At 43.6% G+C, this 21,639-nt stretch overlaps 1 protein-coding gene across 2 annotated transcripts in view; it reads left to right on the top strand.

Annotated features, from left to right (window-relative positions):
* EFCAB1 (EF-hand calcium binding domain 1) overlaps positions 1 to 18,434 on the top strand; it is a 30,470-nt gene extending 12,036 nt beyond the window's left edge. The window contains exons 7-9 of one of the 2 annotated variants that reach the window (XR_004435344.1): positions 11,168 to 11,252; positions 12,492 to 12,627; positions 17,962 to 18,434. The gene's annotated coding sequence lies outside the window, so the exon portion shown is untranslated. Of the gene's footprint in view, positions 1 to 11,167; positions 11,253 to 12,123; positions 12,441 to 12,491; positions 12,628 to 17,961 lie in introns of those variants that run through there. The other variant, XR_004435343.1, reaches the window with a different exon arrangement.
* The last annotated feature ends 3,205 nt before the right edge of the window (positions 18,435 to 21,639 follow it).

Here is a 21,639-nt window from a genome sequence, read left to right as displayed (position 1 = left end):
TAAGGACACAGATTTCTCTTTATGAGACTGATTTTATTTTCTTTGGTTATATACCTAGAAATGGTATTTCTGGATCGAATGGTAGTCCCACTTTTAATTTTGTGAAGAGTCTCTATACTGTTTTCTATACTAGCTGTACCAATTTACATTCCCACCAGCAAGGATTCTCTTTTCTCCACATCCTTGTCAGCCCTTGTTATCGTTTATCTTAGTGATAATAGCCTCTGTAAGAGGGGATATCTGATTCTGGTTTTGATCTGCATTTTTCATAGACCTGTTGGTCACTTTTTCATAGACCTGTTGATCATTGCTGTTATCTTTGAAAAATGTGTAGTCAGGTTCTTTGCCCATTTCTAAAACAGGTTTTGTGGGGTTTTATGTTTGTTTGGTTTTTATTGTTGCTATTGAGTTGTAGGTATTCCTTATATATTTTAGACATTAACCACTTAGCAATATATGATTTGCAAATATTTTTTCCAGTGGTTACCTTTTCACTGTTGATTATTTCCTTTTCTGTGCAGATTTGTTTTTAAGTTTAATTCAATCCCACTTATTTTTGCTGCCTGTGTTTTTGTCATCATATCCAAAAATCATTGCCCAGACTAATGTCATGAAGCCTTTCTTCTGTGTTGTCTTCTAATAGGTTTACAGTTGCAAGTCAACATTTAAGTCTTTAATCCACTTTGAGTTGATTTTTGTATATGTTATGAGATGGGGTCCAATTTCATTCTTTTGACATGCAAATCCAATTGTCGACACCAACACCATTTTGTGAAGAGACTCTCCTTTCCCTTGTGTATTCTTGGCACCTTTGTGGAAGATCAATTGACTGTAGATGCTTGGATTTATTTTAGGCCTGTCTTGTGTTCCATTGGTCTATATGTTTGTTTTTATACCAGTACCATGCTGTTTTGATTAGTAAAGCATTGTATTTTGAAATCAGGAAGTATGACAGCTTCAGCTTTGTTCCTCTTGCTCAGGATTGCTTTGGCTATTTAGGGTCTTTTCTGGTTCCATATGAATTTTAGGATTGTTTTTTCTATTTCTGTGAAGAATGCCATTAGGATTTTGATAAGGATTGCATTGAGTCTGTACATCACTTTGGGTAGTATGAACATTTTAATAACATAAATTATTCCAGTTCATGAATATGAGATGCCCTTTTATTGGTCTGTATTTTCTTTAATTTCCTTCATCATTGCCTTTATAATTTTCAGTGTATAAGACTTTCACCTCTTTGGTTAAGTTTATTACTATTTTTTATTTTTTTTTGCTGCTATTAGGAATGATATTTTTATTAATTTTTTTCGGATAAGCTCATTTGTGGATAGAAACATGACTGATTGGTAAGTTGATTTCATGTCCTGCAGCTTTATGAAATTCACTTATTAGTACTAACAGTGTGTTGTTGTTGCTGTTGTTGTTGTTGTCATTGTTATGTTCGTAGGGTTTTCTGCATATATGATGATGCTGTTTCAAAATGGAGGTAATTTTACTCCTTCCTTTCTAACTTGGATGCTTTATTGGGGGAACCCGCTCCCAATATTTCAACATAGGTTCTTTCTGTTTTCCATAAATGTCAGCTGGCTGAGAAATAAAGAGAGACAGTATTAAGAGAGGAATTTTACAGCTGGGACACCAGGGGTACATCACATATTGGTAGGACCGTGATGCCCGCCTGAGTCTCAGACCAGCAAGTTTTTATTAAGGGTTTCAAAAGGGGAGGGGGTGTAAAAACAGGGAGTAGGTACAAAGATCACATGCTTCAAAGGGCAAAAATCTTTGCCAAAAAAAGGGCAAAAAAGAACTACTAATAAGGGTCTAACAAAGATCATATGCTTCTGAGGGAACAGGACAAAGGGAAAAGGCAGAACCACTGATAAGGGTCTATGTTCAGCGGTACACGTATTGTCTTGATAAACGTCTTAAACAACAGAAAACAGGGTTGGAGAGCAGAGAACTGGTCTGACCACAAAATGACCAGGGCAGAGTTTTTCCCCACCCTAGTAAGCCTGAGGGTACTGCAGGAGACCAGGGCGTATCTCAGTCCTTATCTCAACTGCACAAGACAGACATTCCCAGGGTGGCCATTTATAGACCTCCCCCAAGGAATGCATTCCTTCCCCAGGGTATTAATATTAATATTTCTTGCTAGGAAAAGAATTTAGTGATATCTTCCCTACTTGCACGTCCATTTATAGGTACTCTTCAAGGAGAAAAATACAGCTCTTTTTGCCCAACCCCACAGGCAGTCAGACCTTATGGTTGTCTTCCCTTGTTCCCTAAAAATTGCTGTTATTCTGTTCTTTTTCAAGGTGCACTGATTTCATATTGTTCAAACACACATGGTTTACAATCAATTTGTACAGTTAGCACAGTTATCACAGTGGTCCTGAGTTGACGTACATCCTCAACTTATGAAGATAACAGGATTAAGAGATTAAAGTAAAGCCAGGCATAAGAAATTATAAAAGTATTATTTGGGAACTGACATGAAATCTTCACAATTTATGTTCCTCTGCAGTGAGTCCAGCTGGTCCCCCCATTTGGGGTCCCTGACTTCCCACAACAATGCTTTAACTTCTTTTACTTGTCTAATTGCTTTGGCTAGAACTTCCAGTACTATGTTAAATAGAAATGGCAAGAATGAGCACCATTTCTACCAGATATTTGACAGAAAGTTTTTTTATTTTAATAATGACGTTAGCTGTGGGCTTTTCATACATGGCCTTTCTTGTGTTGAGGTAAGTTCTTAGTGTACTCATTTTGTTGAGAGATTTCATCATGAATGGTTGTTGAACTTTGTTAAATGCTTTATTTCTGCATCTGTTGAGATGATCATGAGGTTGCTTTCCTTTTAGTTATTGTGTTGTATCACATTAATTGATTTGCATATGCTGAAGCATCCTTGCATCCCAGGGATGAATTCCACCTGGTCATGGTGTTATGATATTCTTAATACACTGTTGAATTCAGTTCACTAGTGTTCTATTGAGGATTTTTGTTCCAATGTTCATCAGGGATATTGGCCTGTAGTTTTCTTTTCTTGTGCTATTATTGCCTGATTTGGAATCAAAGTGATACTGGTTTCAAGAAAGGAGTTTTTGAAAGTGTGCCCTTTTTTTCTATTTTTTAGAGGAGTTAAAAAATTAAAATAATTGGTATTCATTCTTCTTAGAATGTTGAGTAGAATTCACCTAGAAAGCCACCTGGTCTGGACCTTTCTTTGTTAGGAACTTTCTGATTACTGATTCAATCTCCATATTTGTTATTGGCCTGTTCAGACTTTCTGTTTCTTTCTAATTCAGTTTGGTAGGTTATATATTTCTAGGAATTTATCCATTTCTTTTGTTATCCAATTTGGGCATAGTAATTTTTCATTGTCTTTTATGATCATTTTTATTTCTCAAGCATCCATTGTAATGGTTCTTCCTTCATTTATGATTTTGACTCTTTTTTTTTTCTTAGTCTGCCTGGGAGTTTGTTAATTTTGTTTATCTTTTCCAAAAACCAAGTCTTAGTTTTGTTAATTTTTTTCTGTTCCCTATTTGTTTTATTTCTGCTTTTACCTTTATTATTTCTTTCCTTCTGCTAACTTTGGGCTTAGTTTGTTCTTTTCTTCTGGTTTTTTGAGGTGTGTAGTTAGGTTTTTTCACCTGAGATCTCTGTTCTTTTTTAATGTAGACATTTATCATTGTAAACTTTGCTCAATACTACTTTTGCTGCATTGTATAAGTTTTGTTGTGTTCTGCTTTTGTTTTTGTCTGTCTTACTATAATTCTTAAATTCTCTTTGATTTCCTCTTTGAACAAATAGCTGTTCAAAAATGTGTTTACTTTCTATATATTTGTGAATTTGCCCGTGGTCTTACTTTATTGGTTTCTAGTTTCATTCTGTTACTCTTGGAAAAGATACTTGTAATGATTTCTGTCTTCTTAAATTTGTTAAGATTTGTTTTGTGGCCTAACATGTGATCTAACTTTACATGTGTGCTTAAGAAGATTGTATTCTTTTGTTGTTGGATAGAAAGTTCTGTACATGTCTCTTAGGTCTTTTTAGTCCATAGTGTGTGCAAGTCATCTGTTTACTGATTTTCTGTCTGGATGTTTTATCCATTATTGTAAGTGGGATATTAAAGTACCTTACTATTACTGTATTGCTATAAATTTATTCCTTCAGATCTGTCAATATTTGCTTTATATACTTTAGGTGCTCTGATATTGGTTGCATATATATTTAAAACTATTATATGTGCCTGTTGAATTGACCATTTCTCAGTACTTTGTCTTAAGATAATTTTTTACTTAATATCTCTTTTATGTGAAATAAGCATAATCACCTCTGCTTTCTTTTGGTTACCATTTGCATGGAATATGTTTTTCCATCCTTTAACTTTCTTCTTATATGTACCTTTACATTTAAAGCAAGTCTCTTGTGGACAGCATATTTCTGGATCTTTTTAAAATCTGTTCAACCACTCTATGCCTTTTGGTTGGGCAGTTTAATCTATAATCATTTAAAACAACCATTAATAAATATGTACCTATTATTGCCATTTTGTTTATTGTTTTCTGTTTGGCAGTTATTTTCTCTTTGATTTGATGATGTTTTGTAATGATTGGTTTTGGGTTTTTTGTGTATGTGTCAATTATAGGGGTTTTGGTAGTTATTTCAAGGCTTGCATAAAATATCTTGTTTATTTTAAGATGATAACAATTTAACTTTGATCATAAACAAAAGGTATACTTTTAATCCTCCCACACATTTTGTGTTCTTGTAGTCAGTTTGCTTCTTTGTACATTGTGTGTCTCTTACTAAATGTTTATCTTTTAACTTTCATGTTAGGGTTAACAGTAATTTACATACTACAGTGTTGCATTATTCTGTATTTGTCTACATATTTATCTTTACCAAGGAGATTTATGCTTTCATGTGTTTTCATGCTGCTGCTTACCATGTTTTTATTTCAAATTGAAGAACTCTCTTTACCATTCTTGTAAGTGAGGTTTAGTGGTAACAAACTTCCTCAGTTTTTGTTTATTGGGGAAAGACTTTATCTCTCCCTTTTTAAAGTATAATTTTGCAGGTATAGTATTCTTGATTGGCAGGGTTTTTTATTTTCTTTCAGTACTTTGAATTTGTTATCTCACTCTTTCCTGGTCTACAGGGTTTTTGCTGAGAAATCCACTGATAGTCTTATCCACATTGCCTTATATGTGATGTCACTTTTCTCTTGCTGCTTTCAAAATGCTCTTTGTTCTTGACTTCTGACAATTTGATTATAATGTATCTCATTGTACCCTTCTTTGGGTTGACCCTATTTTAGGCCCTTTGTGTTTCTTTTTTTGGTTTTTTTGTTTTTTTTTAGACATAATTTTACTCTTGTTGCCCAGACTGGAGTGCAATGGTGTAATCTCAACTCACTGCAAACTCTGCCTCCCGGATTCAAGAGATTCTCCTGCCTCAGCCTCCCAAGTAGCTGGGATTACAGGCACGCACCACCACACCCAGCTAATTTTGTATTTTTAGTAGAGATAGGGTTTCTCCATGTTGGTTGGTCAGGCTGGTCCTTTGTGTTTCTTTAATCTGGATGTTCATTTCTCTCACAAGATTTGGAAAGTTTTCAGTCATTAATTATTTAAGTAAACTTCTTGACTCTTTTTCTTCTCCTTCTGATACTTTCACAATACTTATATTGGTTCACTTGATTATGGACTATAAATCCTGTAGGATTTCATCATTCTTTTTTATTGTTTTTTCTCCTTTTTCTCGCCTGACTGGATAATCTCAAATGACCTGTCTTCAAATTCACAGATTCCTCCTTCTGCTTGATTGAATCTATTCTTAAGGCTGTCTGTTGCATTTTCTGTTTCATTCACTGTACTTATCAGCTCCAGAAATTCTGGGTTTTTTAATGACTTCTGTCTCCTTGTTGAACTTCTAGTTTTGTTCATATGTTGTTTTGCTGATTATGTTGACTTGTCTGACCGTGTTCTCTTACAGCTTACTAAGCTTCTTTAAACCAATCATTGTGAATTCTTTGTTGGGAAATTCAAGGATTTCCATTTCCTCGGGGTTGGTTACTGGAAAATTAGTCATGTTTCATTGGTTTTATATGTTTCTTGTAGCTTTGCATTTATATCTATACACGAAGGAGCAGTTACCTCTTCCAGAATTTTATGGGCTGGCTTTGGTAGGGAAAGACCTTCACCTATTGGTGAGTATGAAGGCACCAGCTGGGGTGTGACAGCTCTAGCTCCAGGTGGATACAACTTGGACTCTGGGCAGCTTAATCAGCTGGGGTCAACATCAGTGAAGACTGTGGGCACCATCAGTCATAAAAACTGTGGGTGTCCATGATGGTGACAAAAACTGCTGTGGTCCTCAGTGGTGAAGGCTGCTAGACTTCTGCTCTCCTTTTTCCCCACAGAGAGAGGTCACAGCTAAAAAGATCCCCTTTGTTGCCAAGCTGTGCCAGGGTAGAAGATGGGGTGATGCAGATAAAATGCTTCCAACACTTTTATATGCAGCTGTCCTTGATTTGGGGTTGCTTTAATGGGTTCCTACAGTTTCTTCATTGTACTCTGGAGTATTCCTAGAGCTATTTTTATTGGCAAGTAGTTGTTAAATTCTTGCATTTGTTGGAGAGACAAGAGCTGGGATCTCTCAGTGCATCATCTTGTTGATATTACTTGCCTGCTTTTATTTTTTTAACTAATTTTTCTGATTACAAAGTAATTTAGGTTCCCTGAAGAATATTTCAGATATTTAGGAAATTATTTAAAATAACATGAAAATATTGGTTAATATTCTGGTGTAAATCCTTCCAGACTTTTACAATGCATTTGTAAGTACACCTACATTTTTGCAAAGAGAATACTGTATTTTTCAGACGATCATATTGAAAATGCACTTTTGTCTTGTTGTACTACTATTTTGTCAACCTTTTTTGAGGTCATTGTCTGTAGCTTGATTTGTAATGGCTGCCTGGTATTCCATCATGACTGACTTTATTAAACCACTTTCCTGCCATTGACATGTCAGATGTTTCCACATTTTTGCTATTATAAATAATTCTAATACTGAACACCTCCTATAGATAAACCTTTTCACATAATGCAGTGCTTACTTTCTTGGAGTAAGTTTATAAAAGTAGAATTATTGGGTTAGAGTCTCTGCATAATTCTGAGATTTCTAGCACATGTTGCCAGATCACTCAGCAGGAAAGGCTTCCAACTGAACTGTCATCCCCAATGTATGAGACTCCCTTTCCCTGCAATATACATTCTTTTAATTTCCTTACCAGTATCACGGACCATCATGAGCATGATTTTAATTTATCATTTAAAGTACTAATCTTAGACATCTGTACCTAAACTTTTTACTGTATGTTGAGTGTATACTGACCTCCCTATGAATAACCCTCTTTTATTACTTGCCATTATTTAAACCTAAAAGATGTTAACAACAAGAAAAATCCTAAATAATTTTAATCCAGCCTAAGATGATAATGACACTTGACTCTAAGAATTCATAAGCTTTGTCCAAGAACCTCTCAATATATCTAGAACACGTCTCCTCTGCTGTTCATCATAAACTGCCAAATCACTTCCTTGTGCTGCTATATCTAGATTGATCGATTCTCTTTAATTTCACTACTGTACCAACTCAGAAATGATTGTAACGCTGAAAATTCACTCACCACATAATAAGGGTATCTGAGTACCCTTGGGGTAGCTTAAAGGAAGAGCTGTCTCTCCCCTCTTGGCCATTCTATGCCCTCACCTCCGCACTGCTAGGCTTTGGCCTGACTTTTCTCCCCTCTAAGTACAGCCAAACTGGCTGACCTTGGTCTTTGCCTGGGTTTGCAGGGGGCTGGGTTAAGAATGTAGATGAGCAGCTATAATTTGGGGGATTAGTGATAGTCTTCCTCTAACTGGCTCCTCACATTGGCTTCCCCTTCTCCTCCCAGCATGCTGTGTGGAGTACCAGAAAGCCAGGCTAGGCCCCTTTAGAAGAGGTAGACATCACCTCGCAAGCAGCATGGAGAGATTCTATTTGGGAAACAATTAAGTGCTTTTTTTTTTTAACTGCAGGATTTTAAAACCACCACTGAAAACTGGTAGTCCTGCATTCTTAACCTGCAAATATCTCTGTGTACAAGACTGCACTTGTAAGAAACCAGGCCTGCAATTGCTTGCACCATAAAATCATCCAAAACATTCACTAAGTTCCTACTTTGTGCAACACCATGAGGGTTAATATAGTCTAAGTCAGTTGTCCCTGCCCTAACCCCATTTACCATGTAAAGTGATAATTCCATGTGCCACTTGTGTCGTCACCTGTCACTGCTTGGATTCATGGTAATAGCACCTCTCCTGCCTCCCCTCACAAAGTTGTATCATTTGTATTAAAGAAGGTTGTTAAAGGGGATTCAAATCAATTACCTTGAAACTATGAAGACAACCATCTGAAGAAAGTTCCTTTGAGCTGCTCTGTAGCTCCTGCGCTTTTCCTGACCCTGTGTCTTATCTCAGGGGGCCGTTTCCTCCCAGAGTCACCTCTGACGCTCACCCAGTCGTTCACAGCTAGTGGTTAGTTCTCACCAATCTCACCAAGTGCGACCAAGGGAGGATTGTGAATTGCATTAGACATAGACTACAAAAGATATATAGTGAAATAGAAATTTAACCCACATATATACAAATTACAATTTAGCAAGTTGTGGGGATGGTGTGGTTATATTTCCAAAAGAGGTAGAAGTAATAGATCTGCATTTTCTGATGGAGTGACTGCCCTCTCTGTCAGAGATTGAGGCAGATGGTGTCTTGCAGTGTTTTCCAGTCTAAGTTGCCATTGAGGGAGAAGCCCTCCCAAACACGTAGCACGTAAATCAAAGCACACTTCTCACAGATATAGCTCAAGTAAACTTGCTCAGTTTCTTTCTTTCTTTCTCTTTTTTATTTTTTTATTTTTTTTTGAGACAGAGGAGTCTCACTCTGTCGCCCAGGCTGGAGTGCAGTGGCATGATCTCGGCTCACTGCAGCCTCCACTTCCCGGGTTCAAGCGATTCTCCTGCCTTAGCCTCCTGAGTAGCTGAGATTACAGACACGCACCACCATGTCCAGCTAATTTTTTGTATTTTTAGTAGAGGCAGGGTTTCACCATGTTGGTCAGGCAGGTCTCAAACTCCTGACCTCGTGATCTGCCCTCCTTGGTCTCCCAAAGTGCTGGGATTACAGGTGTGAGCCACCACATCTGGCCAAACTTGCTCAGTTTCATGGGAAAGTAAAAACGGCAGGAAATCTAATGAAGGCATCCTCAGTGAGGCTGGGCACATGTCAGCATTTGAAGTACCTTTATCGGCACCACTGCCCGGGCAGCAGCTCACTAACCCAGCTCCACCACTTGGTCATTTGTGGCTTTCTGTGGACCTCAAGCTTCCTACCTAACCCATCAAGAAAATATTATCCGCCTAAAACACACATTCTCTCATTTCTTTTTACTTCCTTCTTTTCCGTTTTGCTCCACACTGCCCCTATTATGTGGTCCCAGCTAGGCTCACAGAGGTCCCTGGGGTGAGATCTTGTCAGCATGGGGGACATTTGGATGCACTGGCTGAAACCCAGGCTGCCTTCTCCTAGCCTGAGCTGCACCTGTCCATCTCCCATCTGCATTTCCAAGGCCTCATGTGGTTGAAGGGTACCTGAGCAGCCTGTTCCCTGAGGGAGGACACCACCACTCGGAGCCACACAGCCCGAAGACAAAGAACTGTGGAAGTAAGCGGAAGGATTTAGGAATCTTCTGTGAGTGGCATTTAGAGCCTGAGTCACTGCCTCCCAGCAGAAATAATTAGCCCAAAAACACTGGGAAGTCTGGGAGGTTAATTAAATCCATTTAGTCATGTCTTTCTTCATGAATCCTTCAGAAACATGATAAAGTCAGAAAATGGAATAAATGAAATTTTTAAGATCCCCATAATCTCAGTAACATATGATACAAAAATCCAATGAGCACTTTTGTTCCAAATATTGGCTAAGCATTTTACATGCATTATCTCACTAATTTCTCCCAATTATCCTAAGAAGTAAACATTACTTACTATTTTCAACCTACAAACTGGATTTAAGAAACTCAGGAACCTCCAATGTGTCTCACCTGGAAAAGGGCAAAAGCCAAGAACCTTATCTAGTTCTAATGCTGAAGACCTTTGTCTAAAGCAAATCCTTTCTCGCCACATATCCTCCACTTACTCCTGTGGAGTGAGTGAGTGTCTCCAGCTCCAGAATCTGCAGGCAGAGTTGCTATGTGAGATCATCGATTCCTCTCCTATCCACTCTTCTCATCTGAACATACCTTGGGATTTGCTTTCTTTAGTGGGAGTTTCCGGCTTGGATGTAATGCCTTTCATATTTGATGCTAGTAAGAATCTGGATATTAGGCTGAGACCTGGCGTTACCAAGAGTTTAGATGTAGTGGAGAACATGGAGTGGTCACTAGGCTGGAAAACTCTGTTGGCACCAAGGGAGGCAGAGTGAGAAGAGTGTCAACAGACTATGCTAAGAGGGAGGAGAGGCGGAGACCACCACCTGTTTGTGAAGAGAATGGTGGAAGCTGGACTCCTCAACTAGAAAGGGACAAGGAGTGCTTCTTTGAGCCATTTTGGATGATGTCAGGGAAAGGCTTCTACCTAGAGAAGAAGATGCCAATGATAAGGGATCATGAGATGAAGTGGCAAACATAATAAATTATAATGTGGTGCTTTCCAGGTGCCAGTCCCTAGCCCAAGGATAGACAGCTGGGACATGGTAGAGCTGGGATTTGCACCAGATCTGACCTGCAGCCCAGGCCCTTATCCGTGTTCTAGCCCTGACTGCCTCTTACTGTCACAAGATACCACCTGGCATGGCACAGGTCACATGAACTTTTAAAGTCTGATATAAGTGAAAAGTGATTATAGATTGGTAGGAACCATGGCATTTATCATCCCAAATGGGATGCTGTCGTGAAAGGAGATGCTCATAGTTACATAAGCACAATGTAATCTGGGATTTTCCCAGGCAAAGCAGGACGTATTGTCACCCTATTTATAGGTTATGAATTACTCCACAGATTACATTTTTGTAAAATGGGAATAACACCTGCTCTCTCTGCCTCTACCTCACAGGGTTTCTGTAAGGCAGGATTGAATGAGATAATGTGTGTTACATCATGTTACAAAGAGGGAAGCTGTTTCCCCCTCTGAACAAACTGTAAGTATGATCTGAATGCATCGATTATGGTAGGTGTGTCAGGACAGTGACATGTGTTCCCTATCTTGGAGTGTGCTTAGGTTCTTCATAGGTGCTCATGTGTAATGATTAAGTATGGGCATCAAAAGTCTGGAAATGGGGAACCCGCATGGCATTGCTTAAGTCTCTTACTAGTATAAGGAAGTTGTAGGATATTTCTAAAATATCTTTAATAATTGAATTTAGAAAACTGAATTTCATGAAAGTCGGGTAAAGTGCTGGTGTAAACATCACAAGAATGCTCCTGAATGCTACCCTCTTGGAGTCAGCATTAGTGCAACTACCCCCCCCCACACACACACAGAGACACACACACACATCTCCCTCACAACACACTCAGAACATACAGACATACAAACCGTAGTGTATCCCGTTTACCACACGCAGTAGAGTTTCTCTCTCATCCCATCAAGAGTTCACCAATTCTAAAGCAATTGGCATCATACTGCTCACGTCTAGGATTCTGATTAACCACATGCAAGATTTAATGTGTTTGTTATCCTGGCTCTAACGTGCTAAAATATCAAAGGGAAATTAATGAGATATGATTTGTATGCAGACATAAAAGTCTAAAATCCCATTAGATAAACATGAACTTACATCCAAGTTACCTGAGCTCCAACAAGCCAAATTCATGCCGTGGTCCACTTTCTGTGTTCTTAATTGGGATAGTGTGAATCTGACTAAGTGCAAGGCAAGTTGCTTCCCTCTTCATATCTCTCATTACTTGGTACTGTATTTTGATCCATGTAAACAGAGAAAAGAGCATAGCAGCCCCAGGAATTCAAGTTAGTCGCTAACCAGGAAGTGGGTGCACCCTCCGTATTTCCAGGGACCCTGGCGGTTATACCGTGGGATGTGTGCGTGATGTGTGCAGCCCCTGCAGTCAGCGCTGGCAGACCCCATCCCAGATAAGGACAGCGCTGCGCAGAAGCGGTCCTGCCCCTACCTGCACGGAGCACTCAGTCCAGGAGAACAGAGTTGCTGTTTGCTGTCTTGAAAACGAAAGGAGGAGGAAGAGGAGGGGAAAGGAAAAAAGGACGAGGAAAACAAAACCACAGAGCGGGGCGAGGGGGAGGTGGAAAAAGAAAAAGATTAACTGAGTGGAGAAAAAGTTTTCATGCCATGAATTTTTTAAAAAAGGAAACAGGTAAGCAAGAGTTAAGGGATTGGTGTTTTTCTCTTCTTTCATGGCCACAGAATGCTAGAAAATCAAATGGCAGGTCTGGGAGGGACAGCCTTGCTCCACAGAGTCTACTGAGAGGTGGTGCAGCGGGGAGACAGAACTGCAGCAGGGCAGGATGTGGAGCAGGCCAGGGCCTGCACCAGCGCCCAGGTATGCGGCTGACAGGCAGGGCGCTGGCCCGCGGCAGGTGCAGCACCGCCAGTGCCCGCGGCCCCAGGAAAAGAAAACCTGCAGGTGCCGTCAGGACATGTCCTGAGCCTCCCAAGCCACGCGCTTTTCTGAATAGCTGTCCTATGCTCATTGTCTGGCTGCAAGATGATGGTGTGCATTGGGAGGGGACGAGAGGGAGGGAGTGGTGTGTGGAGTCTCCTGCTCCGGTGGCTTTGATGACACACAGGGACAGCTTCAGAGAGAGGAGCAGTGGGAGGAGGTGGGGCAGGCACTGGGGATCCTGGGGGGCTGGTGTGGGCTGGCTGAGCCTGTGCCAGAGGAGCGAGGGTGAGGGCTCCCCTGCCAGTCCTGGGGCTGCTCCTCTTCCCCCAGGAGTGCGCCCCTCCCTGCCCTCTTTCCCAGGCTGCATGGACGTGGGCAGTCTGTTGGCTGCAGAGCACCCCTGTGAGTATGACCTACTGTCCTTACATGCCCGGGACTCTCCTCTGTCCAGCTTCAGCCATCTGCAGCACAGTGGCTCTAAGCATTTCAGTTCAGTGCTCACAGTCCCAAGAATTTCCAAATGCTGCCTGAGTCCCTGCACATCCCACGAGCGCACATGGGTCAGCACACACTGTGGGTGCTCCAGAGCTTCTCTGTGGAGTTACCTCTCAGCCTGCTCATGACCTGTCACCAGAGGCAGTTCTAAAAATAAGCAATTATCATGCTCAGCTGGAAGCAGGAGAATGCAATGCAGCCACTTGTCTTTTGCCAGCTCTGGATACCTGATCAAGGGGATCTCCCACACCCTCCTCAGAAAGGGCTGGCGTACATTTTGGGGGAGTGGGGAATAGAAGGGCATTTTGCCTTTGTAGAAAGTTAACTCTGTGTTGTGGCAGTTGTCCTACTGACTGCAGCCAAGGAGCAAGGAGGCAGGCATGAAGGCAGGGCAGTGCTTCCGGCTGGGCCCAGGGAAAGGAGCAATGCTCCCTGGCTAGACCCAGGGAAAGGAGCAATGCTCCCCAGCTAGATCCAGGGACAGGTGTAGTGCTCCCAGCTAGATCCAGGGAAAAGCTGCTCCCCAGCTAGACCCAGGGACAAGAGTAGTGCTCCTGGCTAGACCCCAGGAGAGAAGCAGTGCTCCCAGCTAGACCCAGGGACAGGAGCAGTGCTTCCCGGCTAGACCCAGGGACAGGAGCAGTGCTTCCCGGCTAGACCCAGGGACAGGAGCAGTGCTTCCCAGCTAGACCCAGGGACAGGAGCAGCGATTCCCACCTAGACCCAGGGACAGGAGTACTGCTCCCCAGCTAGAGGTGCATCCAAGCCCTTCTTTCCTTCTCCAGCCTCACAGGGCCACTGCTGCAGCCCCCTAGAAAGGGGCTCTGAGCCCTGCACCCTGCCGTGTGCTCTGAACCCAGCTCTCACAGCTGATCCCCCTGGATGGAGCAAGCACACCTCTGCTTGGACCACTGAGCAAGAACTCAGCTCCATGTCGGGGATCCCTCCTCCAGAACCCACCATGCCCCTGAGTGCACCCTACACATAGAGGAGGCGGCCAGGTGGGACTGCAGCCTGCGTGCCTGGAGCACTCGGTACCTCACTTTACACAGTCTTTGGGGGGTGAGGGTTTCCTCAGAACACCTGCCATGCAGGGTGGGGAAGATTTAAGTGAATAGACTGAAAGCACCTATAGTAGTGCCCAGCACATAGGAGATGTTCACTACTTGCCAACTCTCGTGATTATGACATAATGCAAAAGTCTGTATGCATTGTTGTGTTCTCCTGTTCAGTATCATGCTCTCAAGAACAGCCATGCTGATCCTGCATGCCACCTGGGTCACACCTCCCAGTGTTCAGGCAACGCTCAGTGCATGCTGCTGGCTGCCAGCCCACCTGCGGCTATTCCAGGGCAGGACTGGAATTCCTCCAGAGATCCGCGTCCTAAGTGGGCAGGCCTGGCAGGAGCCAAGGTGCAGTTCAGCTGCCACGAGTAGATGATTAAGAGATTCCTCATTGTATAATACACAAATACCTTCCCTGCAAAACTGCCAAGCTAAGAATATAGTGTCTACTTCCACAGAATGCTGACTCTTGGTCAAATCAGTATCCCTGCTGGCTGAGCATCCAGGATTGTTCTCTTTAGGAAAACAGTGCCCCATAAACTCACAGCTTACTGTGAAGAAATCTTTTCCTATACCTGTTACTAACCACCCAACTGAAACCTATTGCTATGTGAGTTTTAGAGCACTTTGTTATCTAGTCTTAAGTTCGGGTTGTGTGTGCATGCATGTGTGTTGTGTATTCCTCCATGCACACGTACATGCATGCATGAGCTCACGCACGCAGTGAAACCTCCTCTCTGGATCTCCCATGTCCTCAGCTCCATTTGGTTTTGCATTTACTTGCATGTCCTGCTGAGGAAGCCTCTAGATTAATGCACATGATTTTCTACTCACCCTGTGACTATTTCAGTCACTTCATGGAGGATTATGGGAAAATGGAGTTCATGGTAAAGGTGAGCTGGACAGTCCTGGGATCATGAGCAGCAGATTTGCCTTCAGGCCTTTGACGACCGCCTCAGGCCACAGGTTGCTCCTGCCCACTGGCTCCTGAAGGCAGCCCTGCTCTCGGCTCTGATGGCAGCAGGTGCAGGTGGGCAGGTGCAGGTGAGCAAACCCAGGTGAGCAGACCCAGGTGGGCAGACCCAGGTGGGCAGGCACAGGTGAGCAGACCAGCTGGCTGATGCTGACAGCTGAGAGGGTAGAAAAGTAACGCCCTAGTCTCCTAGGCCACAAAACCTCTATGTGGTCATACTAAGTTGGTTCCTTATAAACAATCAAGAAAGAGTGCAAATATAGAACCACAGTAGCACTCACTATACAAGCCCATCTAGTGGCACCAAAACGGCCCTTTGATGGACAGCATCAAGCTGGATGAGCATGAGCAGAAAGCAGGGAAAGTAAAGCAAATGGTCTTTTTGGCAGCTAGAAATAAAGTGGCCAGTCACAATGAGGAAGAACATTGATGGGCCCTGCCAGCAGTAAGGCAGACCACCTTCCTCAGCATCCCTTTGCAGCAGTCGTGGAGGGCTGAGTGGGTTTGCTGGCTGGGAAGAGAAGACTGATCTGCTTTGGAAGGCCTGTCAGCACATCTAATATTAAAAAGAGATTTATCCCCACTGTGCCCATCAAGTGGACAGAGGCCTCCTTCGCCACCTTTCACCCACACGTGCACTGCCACACATGGGTCTCTGACTAGAAAGTTCAGGGGCAGCACGGGGAGGGCCCAGGACTTGCCAGACCACCCCCCATGTGTTCTCACATCTGCACGCCAACGCCCCAGCATGGGTGCTACACGGCGTGGCCCCTTCCTCTGTAATTTATGGCTTGCTGTGCACCTCATGCTGCCACTTAGTACCTGAAGAAAACATTCCTCCCCCTAACACACATCCCCTTGTTTATTTCTGCCTCCCTCCTGCCTGTTTTGCTCCACACTGCCCCTGTTATGGGGACTCAGCCACTCACACAGAATTCTGGGCCTGCGCGGTTTGCCAGGTGAGAGGACATTAGTCTACATGGATGAAACTCGAGCGCCCTCCCCGCTGAAGTGCACTGTCACCGCTTCCCTCCCTTTGCCACTAGACATCCACTGACTAGACGATGGTCACTTAATTGCCTGTCACCTGTGCAGTGGACAGAGCATTTCGTACCCTACATGAAATGCACAGCCTGTGTGAAGAGGTGCAATAAAGCAGAAAACGAGATTTTTCACTCCTGTCATTGGAGAATACTGGAGTATTTCAATCACTGCTGTGGTCACAAAGTCAGTGGCACCTGCTCCACCACTAACAGGAAAACTTCCTCCTTGTTCCAGCACCGAGGAACAAATCACAGGGGTGCGAAGACTGCAGACCCTGGAGTCCAGCCTCGTGAGCCAGACGCAGCTCCCGGGGCAGAGGACAGGCCTCCCGCACCCGCAGGGATACCCCTCCTCTGCTCTTACCAGGCCCCTGCTCAGGAGTTGTTTGCTGCCACTTACTTCTGAGTCTGCCTCGCCCTGTCTCTCTGAACAGGCTTATCTCTGCAGACATCTCTTACAGCTTGAAAAAATTATATAAATTTTTCAAGATCCAGTAGCACACAGCCTTTGGTTTTATAAAAAGCTTACAAGTTGATTCTGGTGAACACTGGCCTTCTCACGTCAACAAATGCCTGTTTCACCAAACGATGGGTTTCACCTCTCTTCCGAGACACCCACTAGTATAAACACAGCATGAGCCCATATATGTGAGATGAGTTTATTATGGTCTTGAAACACCATAATAAGGAAAGAAATTGACTGACAACAGATTGAATGAAGGCAAGCAAGGTCTCGCCCTGGCCTGCGGCCGGGAGGGAGAGGCAAAAAGGGCGGTGTTTTTCTCTCCTTTCATGGCCACAGGATTCTAGAAAATCAAATGGCAGGTCTGGGAGGAACAGCCTTGCTCCACAGAGTCTACTGAGAGGTGGTGCAGTGGGGAGACAGAATCGCAGCAGGGCAGGATGTGGAGCAGGCCAGGGCCTGCACCAGTGCCCAGGTATGCGGCTGACAGGCAGGGCGCTGGCCCGCGGCAGGTGCAGCACCGCCAGTGCCCGCGGCCCCAGGAAAAGAAAACCTGCAGGTGCCGTCAGGACATGTCCTGAGCCTCCCAAGCCATGCGCTTTTCTGAATAGCTGTCCTATACTCATTGTCTGGCTACAAGATGGTGGTGCGCATTGGGAGGTGATGAGAGGGAGGGAGTGGTGTGTGGAGTCTCCTGCTCTGGTGGCTTTGATGACACACGGGGTGGTTTCCAAGTGAGGGGCAGTGGGAGGAGGTGGGGCCGGCAGTGGTGATCCCAGGGGGCTGGTGTGGGCTGGTTGACCCTGTGCCAGAGGAGGCGAGGTAGGGACTCCTCTGCCAGTCCTGGGGCAGCTCCTCTTCCCCCAGGAGGGTGCCCCTCTCTCCTGATGTCTGGGAAAGTTAGACGGGGAGCCCTACACACCTTCAGATCCAGTCCTCACTGTCTGCAACAGGCTTCAGTCCTTGGCCGGTATTTAATATTTCCCTCCATTATTTTGTGGAAAAAAAGGAAGACATGTTAAGTTCGCAACACTTTAGAAGATAAATGTGACACTAACAGTGCCATCACCACAGTTTGCTATGACAAGCCATGTCAGTGTGGTTGCAGGGAGGACCGGGTCTGACCCATGCCCACAGAGGGGACTGCGCATGGCTGGCCTCAGTCATGCACCCCTGATGCCATGCCCTGCTGCATTTTTTCTGTTTATGTTTCTCTCTTTTTCCCTTCTATAGAATGTAAATCCGTGAAAACATGGCCCTGGCCAGTCCTCTTCAGTGCTGTCTTCCCACATGGCAGTGGGCACTCAGTCAATATTTGCTGAATGAGTGAAGGATCGAACCCCACTGTACAGCATTAGTGGAAAACTTATTTTGACCTGGATGTCAATGGAGTGTGTGTGCTCAAGGCAATGTTGTTTTTCAAGAAAGCAGATGTGACGCCATTTTACACCCAACAAATATAAATTACAGGGCTTGGTAGCTCTCCACGGCCTACACCTCTGACAGTTTTTGATGTGCTGTGTGAAACCAAGAGCAGAAATGGATGTCTCCATTCTACTCATCCATGCATAGCTGCAGTAGCAGCCCATTCGTTTTGGTCATGTTTCATTTGGTATTAAAAATGCCCCTGTAGGCTGGGTGTGCTGGCTCACACCTGTGATACCAGTACTTTGGGAGACCAAGGCTGGAGGATTGCTTGAGACCATGAGTTCGGTCTGGTCAACATGGTGAAACCCTGTGTCACAAAAAAATGCAAAAATTAACCGGGCGCAGTGGTGCTCGCCTATAGTCCCAGCTACCTGGGAGGCTGAGGTGGGAGGATCACTGAGCCTAAGAGGTCGTGGCTGCAGTAAGCCGAGGTCATAACACTGCACTCCAGGCTGGGTGATAAAGCAAGACCCTTGGAGAACAAAAGGGAGTTAACCGCAGACACTCGCACACCTGGCAAAGTTACTGGAATAAGCATGTCTTTGCCTGGAGAACAGCAAGGGCTGATTCAATGCCTTTATTTGAACTCTGCATGTGAAATTTTATTACTTTGAATATATCCTCCAAAAAATGGAACTAAAGTAAACAGACTATCTAACTGAAGTGTATCATAAGTTTGGTTTGATTTAAATAGATTATTATATTGATAAGATTATAACAAATTATGACAATGCATTAAGAAATAAACATCATGTAAAACTTAAAAATTAAGCTATGAGATAGTCTATGATTCCTAAGATGGGCCCCTGTAGGCACAGGTAACTGAAGGATTTCACTAGGGTGATGATTCTGTTCATCTTCAGCCTCCTGGTAAAGTTGATGAGGGGTTTGAAACCTATAGGTTTTTAGCACTCGGCTAACCACAAAACCATAACTTTCAAAGGAGGCAAATGTGCAGGTCAACAGGATAGGAAATTATATGGTAAACATTACACTGACTGAGAAACTCTCTCCCTTCCTCAGCAGGCACTGTTATTCTTAGACAGGATAGGTTCTGAGCTGGTCAGGAGGTTAGGAGAGAGTGTTAGGGCAACTTGGTGCTTCTGAAAGGCTGTTCAGGTTCTTGGCACACACTACAACTCTCTGAAAGACAATGGATTTCTGGAGATCCTTTAAGTCACCTTTGCCATGATGCTGCAACCCTAGGCCTGTCCATGCTCCCACATCTCCATGCCTCTTGCAGGAATGGACTTCCTTCCCTTTATCTCCCTTCTGCCCGGCAAATTTCTGCTCTCCCTCCCCTGAGAAGCCCTTCCAGCCTCTGCCAAGAAGTCTTACCACCCTGAATGCATTGTCCAGGCATCTCTTACAGCCTGGGAGAGCATCACACTTGCTATCAACTTTGATGTCATGAAACCTAGGACTCACATTCTCCATAGTGCCTTTTTCTGGTATATAATAAGCCCACATTAAACTGATGACAAATGAAGAGCGTCCTCAGCTCAAACTTGTGATGCTAGAATCTCAGAAATTTCCCCATATGTCCCCAGAATTCAGCTCTTCCTTTGCAAATGACAAATGTCCTGTAGCAAACCATCTGTGGGAGCCTTACAGTGCCAGGGCCTCTCAGTAAGCATGCACCCCATGGACCTGGCCACCTTTGGAATGCGTTCCCCTCCACAATCTGAATCTTCATTATTTTAAACCTTGAACACCATCTCCTCAATTTCTTCCTCCCAAACTGCACTTTGTCTTCCATGTCATAATCACCCCCACTATCTACCTCAGTCCTGACGTTTTCTCCCAGTTTTCCACCCTGCACTGGCCTCTTTCCCTCCTCCCTTTTGGGCATTCCTCATGCCTTTTCTCCATCTGAGTGACTCCTTCTCATGCACCAGACATGTTCCTGGTGTTGTCTTTTCCCAGAAACTCTCTCTGGTGGCTCTTGGCGTGCTGTGTTCCCTTAGTAGGGTTAGCACACTCCCCAGTTACCCTATTGCTGTACTTGGCCCTGTAAAGAGCAATTTCCTGTTAGTGTATCTTTATACTCTACAAAATATAAACTCCTCAAGGAACAAAATAGATCTCACTTACCTGCAATTTCCATGTCAATAAATGACAGTTAAGCTCCCCGCGATGTGAAGATTCTACAAGCCGCTGGGGCGGGTCTGTAAAGAGGAGGACTTTACAGAGGCTAGAGAGCTGTCTGGATCCTTGGAAAGTTAGAGCACTCCAGGAAGATTGCTAAGTAAAGAAAAGGAAACCCATATGTGTCCTTCTCTGCAGGCTTGAAATTCAAATGGGAGAACCCAACACATCTCCATTCAGAAGTTGGTGTGAAGAATTTACCCATATTTCCCCTTTCGCCCACAATGCAATCACTGCTCCTTAAAGACTATGTCAGATTAATCTTGGGTTTTCTTACAACTGACAGCCTGTAGGATTCTCACCCATCCATTGTGAGAGGTGTGCCACCCAGGAAAGCAATGGGTGGCTGGGTGTCTTAAGGCAAATTCCAAAATATGATTCCCAGCTGAACTCTCAATGAATGATGTTACAAGTCCATCTTTCCTTTGTCGACTAAGAGTGTATCCCTCTTTGAAGGTGTACATCAACTTCCACTTCTTCCATGACACATCCCCAACCTGAGACTCATCAATTAAAAAAAAAAACAGAACTTGAAAATAAGAGAGGGATGAAGGAATTCCCTTCTCCAAATCCAGAGCCATCTTTGTCTTTATCACCAATTTGGCACAACTTTTTCAGATAAGAGATTTGAGAGATTTGTATTCACCACTGCCCTCACACATGTTCATATTGCAACATTGACTAGCACAGTATCTTGTTTGATATAGGTGTTACAAAAATATTGATTAATTGGCTAATGAAAAGAACACACTGATCACTGAGAGAAAGGAAACATCTCCCAGGAAGCTGAAGGCCAGAGTTTCTAGTGAACATGACCATTAGTCTTTAGGGTTATCCTGACCACCATGAAAATGAGGCCTAATTTCCAAAAGCTGTCAGTGGAAGGGCCACATGCCGAGTCCCAGGACTGGTGACTGGTTAAATAGTATCCATGTCCTAACTTGAGTAACGGTAAAATTTTTATTATTTGTGTGGCATTTTTATACTTTGCAAATCACTTTTATATCTATGACTTCATTTGATGTTTACAACCATCCTGAAAGTTGATGGGGCAGATATGGTGATTATCAGATTAATAGACTGAGGCACAGAGAGGTCAGGAGACTTCAGCCCCAACATCTGCCTAAGGGAAATGAATGTGAGCAAGATGCAGCACTGGGCCCAAGAGACAACAGCCTATGGGACCAAATGGAAGCGTGCAGAAGGCCAAAGCAGAGGTCTGCCATGAGTGCTCAGGAAGCACAGAGGAGACAAAAAGACAGACTGCCCTGATGCCTACACTGCACCCATTGGGCCAGCTCCGTGGGACCTGAGCAAGAGACTCAGATCCTCCCG

This window comes from Trachypithecus francoisi, unplaced genomic scaffold (genome assembly GCF_009764315.1).
Source record: "Trachypithecus francoisi isolate TF-2019V2 unplaced genomic scaffold, Tfra_2.0 Lachesis_group7, whole genome shotgun sequence".
In the NCBI taxonomy this organism is placed as follows: Eukaryota; Metazoa; Chordata; class Mammalia; order Primates; family Cercopithecidae; genus Trachypithecus; species Trachypithecus francoisi.
Note: the sequence above shows the minus strand (reverse complement) of the source record. Positions and strands in the feature narration are given on the sequence as shown.